Below are 15,387 nucleotides of genomic sequence, written 5' to 3' on the forward strand. Positions count from 1 at the left end.
GGTTGTTCAGCTCCAGAGTTTTATGGTCTGCCCAAAATCCATAAGAAAGATATCCCTTACGTCCTATTGTAGCATGTTAAATTCTCCAGCTACAGATATAGCAAAGTTCTTAGCCTCTTTTAAGCACACAGAAATCTTATATAAAAACCCCATAGATCTTGTTGATAAGTTAAAAAATCAAAGTACAACAGAAAACACTATCTTATTCAGTTTTGATGCAGTTTCTATGTACACTTCACGCGATGTCCATAAACGTGAGCAGGCATTATTAGAAGAAAATTCTGCTTGGTCAGATTACAAAACTTTGGAAATTATCACAATAATGACGCTTGTTGGTCTTCGCAACAAGTTCTCTTCGTATTTTAAGTTACGATAAAAAGTTTTCCTTCAAATCATGGGCCTATCCATGGGCACTGTTTTGTCTCCTTATTTGACATGTCTCTACATGGATTTCATAGAATAATCTTCTTTGAATAGTTTCCACTTAAAACACTCTCTCTGGTTTCGTTTCTTTGATGATATAAACTCTTCCATTGGAAAATGACCCCTACCCCCAACTGCAACACATGTGGAGTGTACGAAGACATACGTCACATCATCTTCAACTGTAGAAAATATGAAAAGGAGAGGGAAATACTAAGGAATTGCTGTGAGATGGTATTTAAGGCATTCACAATGCGCTCTGTTCTGGGACATTACACGTCTCCTCCTTGGGCTAGACAACTAAGCACAAACCTTTTAGGTAGATTTGTTAAGACTATTGGTTTGGTTCATTCCCTTTAAGTTTTTTTTTTTTTTCTTTTCTTTTTTTTTTTTTTTTTTACACCTTTATATTAGCTCATTTTAGAGTCATCACAATTTGTATATTTTTTCCTTTTATCTATGTTCTATCAGTTTTTTTTTGTTTTTTTTTAGTTGACGTATGTGACAGGAATGTTGTATATTGACATTATTTATTTAATTGTGTTGCAATTGCATTTTAATTGTTTTATGACAAAGCAGTGTCGAATTACTCTGATTCTTGTTTTTCGACGCAGGCATTTGCTACATGTGAATGATCCCCTACCAATAGCACAATAAGTGATACCTGAAATGGCTCAGTGAATATTGACTAATGTGACACCCAAGCAAGCTGGTGATTATAGAAGGCACAGAATAATTGAGTGATACGAACGCATATGACCGATTGGTCGAACGCGTCAAACCCCAAACAACAACAAAATATGGGATTGAGCAAAAAGCAGAAAAAACTATTAGCTCTATATTTACTCAAGAAGATAAGTCAATTATTAATTTTTGGAATTGTTTTTAATTTTGACCTTGTGTATAAATCTCAAGTTAATTTTGCATAATTGTTACGCCAGCTGTTTAGGGTGCATAGACAGTATTTATTAGCGAAAATATATAAAATAAACAACTCACTTTTTACCTATTCTGGTTCTGTTGGGCTGTACCTCTGCATACTCTACTACAGGAGCAGGTAACGTGAATCTTAGCCAGACTCAGAATTCCCTTTCAAAGTGGGTCTATCCAATTTTTTTATTTTTTTTTGTGGGGATGGGATCATTTTTATGCTACTCTATGTTCAAAACCTACATTTTAATTATTATTTTCAGGTACTCTTAAGGAGATGAATGTTATCTGAAGGTATTCATATTTTATACCTGTCTATAATTCAGTTTAGAATTTTGATCTTTATTTTTTTTTTTTTTTATTTGTGATTATTTATTGACAACAAACACACATTTGCCAACAATATCAAAATGACAAATGAATATAAAAAATGGCAAAACTCACAGCTAGCTCACCATTGAATCTTGTTTTGCCTCTAACTTATGAAAGAAGATAATTATTACTCAAACTATTAAAATACAATCTGATTGTTTCCACATTTTTCCTCAAGTTTCACTGTTAGTTCGAAAAAATAAGTTTTATTTTAACTTAAGGTAGCGCATTTTATAAATTTCTCTACTTAATAATATATTTTTTATCTTGATTTTTTTTTTTTTTTGAATTTGTTATTACTTATGTTAACAAATAAAGAAATTTCACAACAAGTAAAAAATTAAAAATAAAACCAAACAATTTAAAAACTTACATCTAGCTCACCCTTTAATCTTGTTTTGCGTCAAACTTATGAAAGAAGATTAGTATTACTTAAATTGCTAAAATAAAATCTTATAGTTTCCACACTTTTCCTCAGGTTCCATAGTTAGTTCAACAATCTCAATTTGATTTTACCTGAAGGTAGTCATACTTTCTACCTGTCTATACTTCAGCTTAGAATTTTGATCTTTATTTTTTTTAATTTGTGCTTATTTATTGACAATAAACACACATTTGCCAAAAATATCAAAAATGACAAATAAATATAAAAAATGGCAAAACTCACAGCTAGTTCACCATTAAATCTTGTTTTGCCTCAAACTTATGAAAGAAGATCATTATTACTTAAACTGCTAAAATACAGTCTGATAGTTTCTACACTTTTCTTCAGGCTTCATGGTTAGTTCAACTATATCAATATATTGATATCAAATTTGTCTTCAAATAAAATAAATTGATTTAAACTTGACTTTTTTCATTTTTCTTTTTTAATTGACTTTTCATCCAACCAACAAAAATTCAACAAGTATTGCAGGCTACTTGAATGACAAATTAGTAGGAGTGATTGGAATCACCAGCATACCCTCTGTTGTTAAAGCCATTGTCTACCCCTTCTCCACCGCAAATTCGGTTGAACAGTGAATTTAGTATACAAAAATAAAATTGAATTGAATATCAATCAAGCAAAACCAATTTTAGAACCGTCCAATCAAAGTCACTGTTGTGCTTATGGAGTATTCAAGTATCTTGACTAGACCTTATTTTTCAGGAATCTTATATTGATCGAAGATGATGGGTCCGTGAAATTTTATGAAATAAAAATACTTCAGGAAGTTTAAAAAATCTACTGGTACTGATAGAAAAAAGAGACAAAGAATGGTACTCTCAGTATATGAGGATGTCACCTTGCCAATTCCAAGAAATCCTGACCTTAATTTATGATAAAATTCAAAAGCAACTTACGAATTGGAGAGAACCCATCTTACCTCATGTTAGACTGGCGATTACACTAAGACACTTGGCAACAGGCTAGTCAAAAATATCTTTGTCTTATCAATACTTAGTAAACCTTTCGACCGTCACAAACATAATAGCTGAGACTACAAAATCTATTTGAGACGTTTTAAAGGATAAATACATGAAGGCACCGAAACAAGAAGATTTTTAAACTGCTGGCAAAAAATATTAGTCACTGGAATTTCCCTAACTATATTGGCGCGACAGACGGCAAGCATATTAGAATTCAATGCCCCAAGAATAGTAGCACTCAGCACTACAACTGCAAAAAGTTCTACAGCATCGTTCTCATGCCTGTCGTGGATGCAGACTATAAATTTATGCTAATAGATGTTGGATCAGAAGGCAGCTCAGGAGATTCTGGTGTATTTACAAGATCAACTTTTGGAAGGTCAATTATTAATGAGACAATTGACACACCACATCCACAACCAATTGCCAATGGGATGGTGATGTCTTATGTTTTTGTAGCTGGCGAGACTTTTCCTCTCAGAAAAAAAAATTATGATACCCTATCCTGGTGGACTAAGCATAGCAGAAAGACAGAAAAGAGTTTACAACTATAGCTTATCCAGGGCAAGACTTGCGGTAGAAAATGCCTTTGATATTCTGGCTGGCAGATGGCAGATTTTTTATGCAGCAATTGACAGCAAACTTGAAACGATTGACTCAATTATAAAGACATGCTGCTGTTAGCACAATATTTTAATGGCAAGAGGCTCGGATTATTGTCCCAGAAATTTCGGTGACACTACAAGCAGTAATTGAAGAATAATTGATGGGACATTGAGGCATGCAGTGCAATCTACCTGGGGGCAAACACTCAATCCCCAGGGTTCAAACAATTCTAGCAGTACAGTAATTGTTATTCGCAATAATTTTTCCGAATTTTTTTTATTCAAGTGAAGGTGCTTTACCTTGGCAGAACGAGTATTTATTCCAATAGTGTAACAGCTTTTCTTATCTTTTATCTGAACTATCTAATGTAAGAAACATTTTATAAAAAAATTCGAACAAAAAGTGAAAAGAAATAAGGTTTGTGAATTTAATGAGATAAATTTCTAACTATCGTCTCTCATTTGGCCGCTGGACACTAAATAAACCAATTGCTGAATCTTATATTTGAGGAAAGTTTTAGTGGCCAGATTTAGCCTCTTCAGATCACCAACAAGACTTTTGCAAAATGCCTTGTCGCAATCAACATCTTCTCTGATTGCATTTATCAGTTCCTCCTCAAGCAGTGAAGTTTTATTGGATACTTTCCCTTTTTTTGAAGGAGGCTGTGAAGTCTCAGGACTTGATGCTGGTATTCGGACACTTGAGCTTGAAGGTCCAGTTGAGATTGCGGTTGAAGTTGCAGGCCGTATTTGGTAAGTTGAAGTTCCCGATGAATCATCGAAACCAGCCAGGACGATTTCTTCGATCACATCTTGTGTTTCTATCTCAACCTAAATTATGTAAAAAATGTAAATTATATAATACATTTTGTAAGAGGCTTGCGCCAATATTTTTAAATTTAATAATTATAATTATTATTATTATTCAAAAGTTTGATCTACCAAGGGATATTTCAGTATTTCATGACAGCTATATCAACAAAATTTTCAAACAGTTCATGGTAAAAAACTGTAAGTAAGGAGTGACCCGGCTCAACGGTAACCAGAACTGTAGAAAACGAAATTTTGATACCAATAGATACATCAAAAGAATCAAATTTTAATGCTGATTTAAAATATATAAGTTTCATCAAGTTTAGTACTACCTATCAAAAGTAACGCGCCTGAGAATACTTGACTGATTTTCAGAAGAAGGGGGAAAGACCCCCTAAAAGCTATAGAACCTTAATGAAAATCCCACCATCATATTCAGCGTATCAGAGAACCCTACTACGGAGGTTTCAAGCTCCTATCTACAAAAATGTGGAATTGTGCATTTTTTGCCGGAAGAAAGATCATGGATGCATGTTTGTTTGTTTGTATTTTTTTCCCCAGGGGTGATCGTATCGACCCAGTGGTTCTAGAATATCGTGGGAGGGCTCATTCGAACGGAAATTTAAAGCTCTAGGGCCCTTTTTAAGTGACCAAAAAAATGTAGGGCAACTAGGCCCCATTCTCATGCTCATTTTTTCCCCAAAGTCTCCCGATCAAAATTTGGAGATAGCCATTTTGTTCAGCATGGTCGAAAATATGATAACTATGTCTTTTAGGATGACTTAATCCCCGAAGTCCCCGGGGGGAGGGCTGAAAGTTATGAACTTTACCCAATGTTAACATACAGAATTGGTTATTGGGAAGTATACAGACGTTTTCAGAGGGGGTTTTTTGTGGTAGTGGGGGTGGGGGGTGGTTCGGGGAGTATGTTGGAGGATATTACCATACAGGAAGGGGTCATGGGAGAAGGGACATAGCTATGAAGAGGGCGCTAGTGTTCCCAGCATTATTTAAATAAAGATCAGAAATTATACATAAAAAAACAAGTTTTTTAACTGAAAGCAAGGAGCAACATAAAAACTTTAAACGACAGAAAATATCACGTATATGATTGGGTTCATCCCCTAGTCAATACATCGCTCTTTAAGCCAAAGATTATTTAGTACTTTCATAAGAGCTATTTATTCTAATTAACGGCATTTGTGATTAAGGGGTCATTTTTAAAGAATTGGAACAAAATTCGAACTTTAGATTAAAGAGCAAGATATTGACTAGGGGGCGACCCTCTAATATACGCATTAAAAATCTAAGAATGAAGAGTTTCGTTACGTAAGTTAATTCGTAAGATATGTATATTTATTACTAATAAAAACGCTAGTGTATCAAATTCAACAGGTTTGAAGAAAGCCATTTAACCAAATAAAGTAAAATTAATATTCAATTTTTTTTTTAATTATTCATGTACGGTGAGCCAAAATCAAACCTGCATTAATTCAAAAACGTTCAAAATTAAATTAGAAAAAAACAAGTTTTTTTAAATGAAAGTAAGGAACGACGTTAAAACTTAAAAAGAAAAGAAATTATTCCGTACATGAAAGGGGCGGTCCCCTCCGCCCACCCTTACTCTTTAAGCTAAAGCTTGACTAAAGCTTTTTTTTTAACAATGAAAAACTTTATAGTAAAGAGCTAGGTGTCGAGGAGGGGACAGCCCCTTTCACTTGTTTTTTTTTTAATTTAATCAATATAACGAACATGTTCCTATTGCAGAACTTCGCTTTAAAATATCAAACTTTTTGGACTTCTTGACTAATAGGAAGGAAGACTCCCCACCATCTTTGAGTACAAGCATAAGTATGTGTGTGGGGCATGATTTGACTGATGTAACACAAAACTTGCAACCTGTGCTAATTCAATATTTGACTAAGTTTACTAAAATATTGCCTAGTCAATCAGCACTATGAGGGGATTAAAATTAGCAATTCAGAAATATTTGACTGTGTCTGACTATCTGCAATGTGATCTTTAAGGAACAAATGGCTCTGAAACCATTTACAAGGCTTCTCGTCTCGTTTTTTCTGAGACCCACTTTTGGACAGTTGGTCCTTTTTCTCCCTGTTGAAGTCATCTTGAAGGGATCTCCACTGTTTTTGACAGTCTTCAACTGAAAGAAAACTGGATGAGAATTTGATTTGTATAATAATTTCATAAAATATGGTTTTAGAAGACATGTGAACTTTATCAATATCACAGAACTAGGAAAATGTAGTTTATCCCAACTAGGGGTCATTTAATAAAATGATGAAATTATTTGGGTCATGTTGAACTTTTTGTTGAAGTCTACTAACTTTAATTAAAACAGTTATGAGAACACCATTTTCCTCTCACACTAGTTTAATAGATCCAATCTTCTTCATCATTTTTGCATCATCAAATTTTATTCTGCAATTGGAGGAGGAATCCCTACTATATGTCACTAGGGAAACTCTGCTTGTAAGCCTTACCCGGTCATTTTCTTCGTAATTTGCTCACTAACTAGATGATGAGAATGCTTTATGAGGTAAAATATAATTTAAATTTCAGCAAATAAGTGGCCAATAACACAGATCTGATCAAGAGAGAATACTCAACGTGAATGTAGAAGCCTGGAACCTATGTGCGACTGCAACTTAACACAGGTCTTTGTGTGGATGCCAAGTACAAGAAGAAATAATAAATATATACGAATTAATCCAAGAGATCTTAAAATAGATAGTTTGGCATGGGTACCAAAACAGATTCCCTACTCCTCTTTTATGAGAGGGTTGGGCTGTGTTGTTTAGGATTATATCCTTATTTATTAAAAAAAAACATAAGCTAATGTGCTCAAGAGGACCTAAAGCTTTTGTTGGCTATGAGATGCTAATTCAATCATTGATACAGGGACAGATTAGGCAACCCTGCAGTATATGGTGTAGATTTATCACAATACAAAATGGAATTTGATCTAAAAGGTAGCAAATTCCTTTATGTTTACTCTCCGGCAACCACTGCATGGTGACATGATGGTGACAAGGAACAATGAAAAATTGATCAATTTGGAATACAGGGCTATAATAAAATAGATAAGAAATAAATATTCTGTTCAATTGAAAATTTAATGCTCTGTCCAAATACAATAATCAATTACTCTGAATATTTATTCCTCTGATGCTATAAATCAAAATTTTCAAGGACACAAACCTGTAGTAGAGCTGCCCACTGTAAACAAAACCTATTTTTGTACTCAATATTATTCATCCAATTGAGCTGTAAAGTTGCACAGATACTGTCCAGTAGTAGAGGAATAGAAACAAATCACTTCTCACTGTATATCCTGGTTCTATTGGCCAATACACCTGTACCATATGGCACATGGGCAGCTATATAGCATGTTTGCCAAGGAGCATACAGTACACACGTCAAGTGAGAAAAAAACTAAACTGGATCTAGGTTTTTTTTAATTAAAGAATCTGTAAAGATAAAGTTGCAGACTAGTTCCCCCTGGCAAAAACAACTTATTTTAACTGTAAATTATTCAGTTCATTGGGCTGTAATGTTGCATAGCTACTTTTCAGTAGAAGCAGAATACAAATGACTCACTTTTTACTGTTTATCCTAGTTGTGTAGGAGTGTCTCTGCACCCTATCACTAGAGGGGGAACTGTAAAAGTTCAGATTAGATACCATTGATAAAAGCAACCTATTTCTTACTGTATATTATCCAGTAAAATAGGATGTAAAGCTGCCCAGATACTGTCCAGTAGATGCATAACTTAAAAAAATTTATAAAGGTGCAGAATGGCTACCCCTGTAGTGTAGGGTGCAGAAGCTCTAACATTAGAAACAGGATATACAGCAGGAACAGATTTGTTTAAATTGTGCTTATAATTGACAATATCATTGCAAGTTTACAGACCAAGTGGTTTAATAAAAAACAGTAAGAAAAAGTTTGTTTTAATTAAGGTTAGCTAATCTGAACATTTACCAACACATCTGTTCATTGTTTATATCCTTATTATTTGGGTAGAGCCTCTGTACCCCACTCTACAGGGATGCCTAATCTGCACCTTTACTGGGGGAAATAATCTGCACTAATTCACCAAAAAGACAAGCTAGGCTAGACTTGCCTAGTAAAAATTTTCCTTCTTACCTTTTAGACCAGCTTCCTCTGATACTTTTCCCCAAGCTTTAGTCAACAAATGACGCTTACAGTGGTCAGGATGCTTTTTATCATAGGTAATTGGCTTGCATCTTACTTTTAAGATAAGTTTCTCAGTAATTTCCATCTTTGAAACTTTGAAACTTTGCCGTTTACGTGGTGGCGGATAATTTTAATTATTTTAAGGAATACGACAAGCCATCATAACAAAAAACTTGACATTGGGCAACGCATGTACCGGGACGGATCGCGCAAAATTAACATTTTGAGTCACATAAGATCTGTGTGAACCTAGGGTAAGTGAACGCAGCCCTCGTTTTAAGTGCAATAATGGTTCGTTTACACATTGCGGAAATCCATGCGGAAATCCGTCCGTTTCTGTTCGAACTATGGCTAAAATAATACTGCGTTTTAAGGCAATGATTTCAAATTATTGCAACAACGTGGCATATGTTCTTACCCTCTTCTGAAAGCTGTTGAACATTAGAGACCCAAATGACACCGTTTTGTTTAGTTTTCTTATAGCCTGGGTGCGTAGGATCATAGAAGCTGGGTGTAGCCTTGAACCAAAGTTATAAGATCGTGTAGTTTTTGATAATCCATACTTATGATTTTATTAATTTAAAATTTTTGCCAAGATTCCGTCCTGATTTGACCAAAACGTTGCGGAAAGCTAGAGATTTTTTCTAGCACAAAAACAGACGGAATTTCCGCACGGATTGCTAAATCCGCATGAATTTCCGCAATGTGTAAACGAACCATAAGCAAATAATAATTATAATAGCTTATTATGAGCGCAAACGAACGCAATAGCAATAACTGCAATAAGTAAATGAACGCTAAAAATTGAAAAGTTATTGCAATTATTGAAATAAGCTTAACTGAACACAGCCCTTATTTCTTTTTATTTTGATGAATAGCAGGCTATGCAAGTAGAAAAGATTTTATCAAATTAGTAGATGGCAGTAAAAGTAATGTGCAAGTGAAATGTTAAAATCTATGTTATTTAAGTGGCAATGTTAACGATGGAATTTTATCCAAGGGTTTGTTTTTCAACTTCAGGGTTCCATTTTATTCATAAACATGATAAAAATAATTTGATTTAGAGAGGCATTGGTAGGCTATTTTTTATCGGAATATCGTCTACTGGTAAAGGTCCATTGACAACTAAAAGGTTTCTGAATTTGCTTAAGCTCACACTAGTAAGGCTTAACTCATAAAGGAAGGCCTCCGGAATGATGTATGCTTTGAATAGGCTAAAAAGCATAAGCATGGCCTTCAAATACGGTTTGTGCATGTTTTCGATTTACACCAAGTGATATTTACAATTCTTTCTAGAAGTTTGCCGTGAGACAGGGCTAAGTCCAATACATACTAATTCATGTTTGTAGAGAAAACATATTTGATATGTTCCGTTAAGTTCATCAAGCAATATTGGACAGTGTTTCAAAAATATTGCATTTGTCTCAGTTCAAGAGTGGATTTTCTCGCTATAAATCAAATTCCCGATATTCCTACTAGGAGAGGTGCAAAGGGTAGTCTCCAATTTCTTCAGTAATTAACAAAATAAGGTTTACATAATAGAATGGGAGTGTGAGATTGAAGCCTAAAATAATCAAAAATTATTATTCCTTAGCCTAAGCAATATTTATGTGCAGAACTGGCTTAAAAAAACAATGCTGTTACCGACACCATTATTGGCTTACTAGAGCACCAAGCCGCTTGAAGCCAACACTTTGCACGCACTTGTCTTCTACCCTAATCCATTCAAAACTTTGCTCTCTACTCCATCTGATGTACCTACAATTTCTCTTGAATTCTTTATTATGACCTCTTTCTACTCAATTTGGGGACAGCCTGATTTAGTTTGGACCCAAATGAATGGCTGGAAAATTCAATTCTAGGCAGTCTGTCCTTATTCATCTGTAAAGTATAGCCTAGCCATCTTGACTTTCATATTACAGTTAAACATTGTAGTTTTTTTTTTCGGCGTTGTACGTGGGCTCAGTTAAACGAGTTTCTGAAACTATCAGTAGACCTTTTTGGGGGACCATGCAACATGTCCTCTTCAACCTTGTGAAGCATTCAAGTTTCACAGCCACACCTAGCCAGCTTCCAATATTCTAATCTCAGTTCACACACCTATCATTCCATGCTTCCAAACTTATTCTCAATTCAAAAAAAATTATACGCTTTGGCTCTTGTCCTTTTCTTTTTACCAAGCATCCACTATTTTTACTAATAGCGCTATACAGATAATTGAAGCTATCCACTTAATCGATTTTCCCGTTGCTGAATATTACAACTTCACTCGTATTTGTTTCTAGTCTTAGAAAATTGGTTTTCTTAATATAATTTTTCAAACCTAATCTATCATCTTGAATTCTCAAAATCTGAAACATTAATTTCGCTAAAATTCTAACTATGACAATTAAACGAAACCCATAATCTAAGTTTCGAAAATCTTTATTTTTATGTTGGATACTATGTTCTCTTATAACCTTTATCGTGTTTTTTAGGAGAAACACGATAAAGGTCAGAATCAGCAGCAACATTTTAAGAAATTTAAAATAAATTTATTGTGAACTATTATCTCAATTAATCAGTAGTTGTACCGAACCAATCCTGCTCAAATCATCCTCAGGGCCAAATCATCAGGGTGTTTCTTTTGATCCTGAAATTTTCCCCATAGTAGATTGCAGATGGTTTGTTATCATTGTATTATCCTTTCTTGTTTTAGTTTAAAGCTTTTTCCAATAGGCAATGATTAGAACTCCTCAAAAAAAAGTCCCCCCAGATCCCACCCCAAATACCAGTGAAACTGATACCCATCTTGGCTGGTCAAGCTCACTATCTCAAAGTTCACATGATATCTCCAATTCTGAGAATAGGGCAATGATCAGTGTAGGGGCTAATGTCACTATAAATGATGATAATGGGTTTCAAGAGGTCCTTTCTTGAAGCTCTAAAAAAAAAATCTCCCCAATCAAAAGCATTTCCATCTCCCTGCCCAAGATTCTCCCTCCCAAAATTTAGGAATTTACCTAAGAATTTCTCCTATTACCCCCTTTGAAATAAAAAAGATTACTGCAAAAAGAGTTGCAATTCTCAAATTACTAAAATCAAAGTTCTCTCTTAATATTCACCGTGATGGATCTCTGCTAATAGCTTTCCAAGATCAGAAATCAACAGACTCTTCTGAATACCCCAAATAATGCATCTAAATGGAACCCAAAACAATCCCCAACAAAAATAGTAGTTTATAATGTTCCCACAGAAATATCCATTCAGGAGTTAAAAGAAGGGCTCTCAGATAGGGCTGGAAACACAATCCCAGATGAAGATGTTACCGAACTTGGAAAACCTAATTCTAATGGCCTAAAATCAAGTAGATCCTTTTTATTTACACTGAAGGAAAAAATTAATATCCCAGATAAGATATTCCTATTTGGGCAAATCAAACCGCACAATGAATACAAACCAAAGCCTATCCAGTGTCAGAAGTGTCTCAAACTGGGACACACAACAAACCAATGCAATGAAATTATCCTAGAGTGTAGTAATTGTAAAGCATTCCATACTAAAGAGTTGACAACCTGCAATAACACTCAGCCTACATGAATCAATTGCAAAGGCTCACATGAATCCACCAATTAATCACTATGACCAGCATATAAGAAAAGAGCACGAACACTGTAAACAACAACAGGTAAAGCAGTCTCATACCCTTGTACAGCAAGGGAATAAAATGCTATCACACTATAATAAATACAGCCAGTAATTTAACCAAACTACACCTCCTCGTCACTCACCCCACATGCATCAAATACCCCAGCTAAAACACCATCTGCTACGGTACCTCGCTCACATCCTTATCCGACAGACTTACCCAGTCAACACGCCTCCGTGCCCTGTGCGATGAGGTCAGCCTGGCCCCCCTCCCAAGAATAAACAAACCAGAAACACTACCAGGAATTGAAACACAACCAAACATGCAATCCCCAAATATATGCTTATTCATTCTAAACTGTAATGCAGTTCAGGCCATGAACATACATCAACTACAGAAAACAAAAATCATTGCAGAATTTGCAAAAATCTACATCCCTAATGACATGCTCATTCAATCAAAAAAAGATCTTGCTTTACTATTAACAAAGCTGAACATTGATATACAGTCATATGAAAAATAAATCAACAGCACAACTCATATCAATACTCCAGTGGAACGTAAGATCACTCACAGAAAATAAGCTAAATGAACTTATATCTTTTATGAATAATAATTCCATTAATATTGCTTGCCTCCAGGAAGCTCATTTGACCCAAAATCAACAAATTAAGTCTCTGGGATATACTATCCTGACAAAGGATAGATCATCAGAGAGAAAAGGAGGTGGAGTAGCTTTAATAGTTAAAAATAATATAAAATTCTGCGGTATCAACTTTCCAGATTTTGCAAATGATGTTGATGCAATTGGTATCACTGTTTGGCTGAATAATACAAAAACCTACATAATAAGCTTTTATAACCCTAATGGCCAAACTACAGATGCCATGGATTTCTTGAACTATATAAATAATTTTAATATGTTAAAAAATATCATTATTAGCGGAGACTTCTATGCCCACAGCCTTTTGTGGGGGAATAAACCAGCAAATAAAGCTGGTAAATTGATTGAGCATATGATTTCAAATAATATTGATTTAGCTGTTGCTTCCCCTCCAAACCTGAATACATATTTCAACCCCAAAAGTGGCAGATTCTCTAAAATTGACCTACAAATTGAGTCATTAAATATTTTGAATAAAATTTATATAAATAAAATTGATAGTCTATGTACTGACCACTTTGCTATAGTTTGCTCCCTAAATGAACCTGCTGAAACTCTATCACATACCTCCAAATATATAAACACTAAAGCAAATTGTTCGATGTTCCAAAATAAGCTAAATGATGAAATTGCAAGTTTCACCCAAAATTCATGTATTTCAAGCACAACAGTTGACACACATGCTGAAGTCTTGGCATCTTTACTAATAAATACAGCTAATCATACCCTCCCCAGGACAACATCCAAGAAAACCTTCCCTAAACACATTCCCAAAGCATGGTGGACAAATGAGTGCCAAATTAAATGGAGAATAAAAAAGGCAGCTAGGACAGAATTCATAAAAAAAACATCACCTACTACATATTTAAAAAAAATTACAAACAGAATCTAATCTAAAAAGGACTATAATTGATGCTAAATATAAGTACTGGAATAATTTTACAAAAAATCTCCCCAGAGAAACACATGAGCCAATTATACATAAAGTCATAAGCCACATCTGTGGGAAAAAGACTTCCCCCAACCCACTCCTGTATGAGCTTATACGTAATAATACCAATTATGATAATGATATTGAAAAAGCTAAGCTATTTGCAACTCTTTTTGCTAATAAGCTAACATCAAATAATCGAAGCAAAATATCCCCAATTCCTATGAACCCAAGTTACCAACCACGCCCAGGATCCGAGTATATAACTAGTCCATTTTCAATCCAGGAAATGAATAATGCAGTACATAATATTTGGACCAAAACTAGCGGCAGCTATGACAATATACACCCTATATGGATAAAGAATCTCACCCCTTGATACAAACAAGAATTGCTAAATTTTATAATCACGCTTGGGCATCTTCTATGTTCCCCAATATATTTAAATGTTCGTCCCTCCTACCAATCTTAAAGAAAAATAATCCCAAAGATACCCCTGAGTCCTATAGGTCCATAATGATTACTCCTGTGATTGGGAAAATAATGGAGAAAATGATCTATTACCGACACCTCTGGTTTGTTGAAAAAAATAATATGATCCCTCACAGTCAAACTAGATTCAGGAAACACCACTCCTCCACAGATACTTTCATTTTGCTAACAAATGCAATAAATGAATCATTCTAAAAAAAATAATGTCCTAGTTGCAGCTTTCCTAAATTTTGAAGGGGCATATGACAATGTGAACCACCAAATCCTCTTAAATAAACTTGCAAACCTTGGACTACCCCCCAAGCTAGTATATTTGATAAAATCCTTCATAGAAGTGCGAAGTTTCATTGTTTGTGTTGGTTCAGCCTCTTCACCCCAAAAGACAATAACCAAAGGCCTACCTCAGGGAGCAGTCCTCAGTTGCCTCCTCTTTGCCCTATATCTCTGGGACATGAACCTAACCCACACGAATCTACAATATGCTGACGATCTGGTGCTATGGTCATCTGGCAACACCTTTGAGATAGCACTGTCAAATCTGCAAAAGTCACTTTTCCAATTTGAAAAATTCTCTCAACATTCAGATTTTTCCATTGCACCTACCAAGTAAAAAATAATCCAATTTCACCGAAAGCGAAACCATGTTAATGCAAAACTAACTCTAAATAGAACAACTATTCCAGAAGATAATCATATTAATTACCTAGGTCTCATACTCGACCAGAAACTTAATTTCCACCTCCACATTTCAAACACAATAAAAACATGCTATAGAAAAACAAATATACTAAAAACACTTCTTTCCACACCCTGGGGTTGTAAGGAGAAAACCTTACTCCAGTTTTATAAATCACATATAAGACTCTATATTGACTATGGGCTCATCGTCTATGGTGCATGG

The 15,387-nt window shown here is 34.7% G+C and overlaps 1 protein-coding gene and 1 pseudogene across 2 annotated transcripts in view; one reads left to right on the plus strand and one right to left on the minus strand.

Moving 5' to 3' along the window:
• The window catches only part of LOC148954324 (E3 ubiquitin-protein ligase RNF10), a 205,488-nt gene that overhangs the window by 162,988 nt on the left and 27,113 nt on the right, over positions 1 to 15,387 (minus strand). The window lies entirely within an intron of this gene.
• On the plus strand, positions 3,005 to 3,819 carry LOC148954326 (uncharacterized; annotated as a pseudogene).

The sequence above is a fragment of the Artemia sp. Qi Xiang Cuo genome, chromosome 3, assembly GCF_049724085.1.
Source record: "Artemia sp. Qi Xiang Cuo chromosome 3, ASM4972408v1, whole genome shotgun sequence".
In the NCBI taxonomy this organism is placed as follows: Eukaryota; Metazoa; Arthropoda; class Branchiopoda; order Anostraca; family Artemiidae; genus Artemia; species Artemia sp. Qi Xiang Cuo.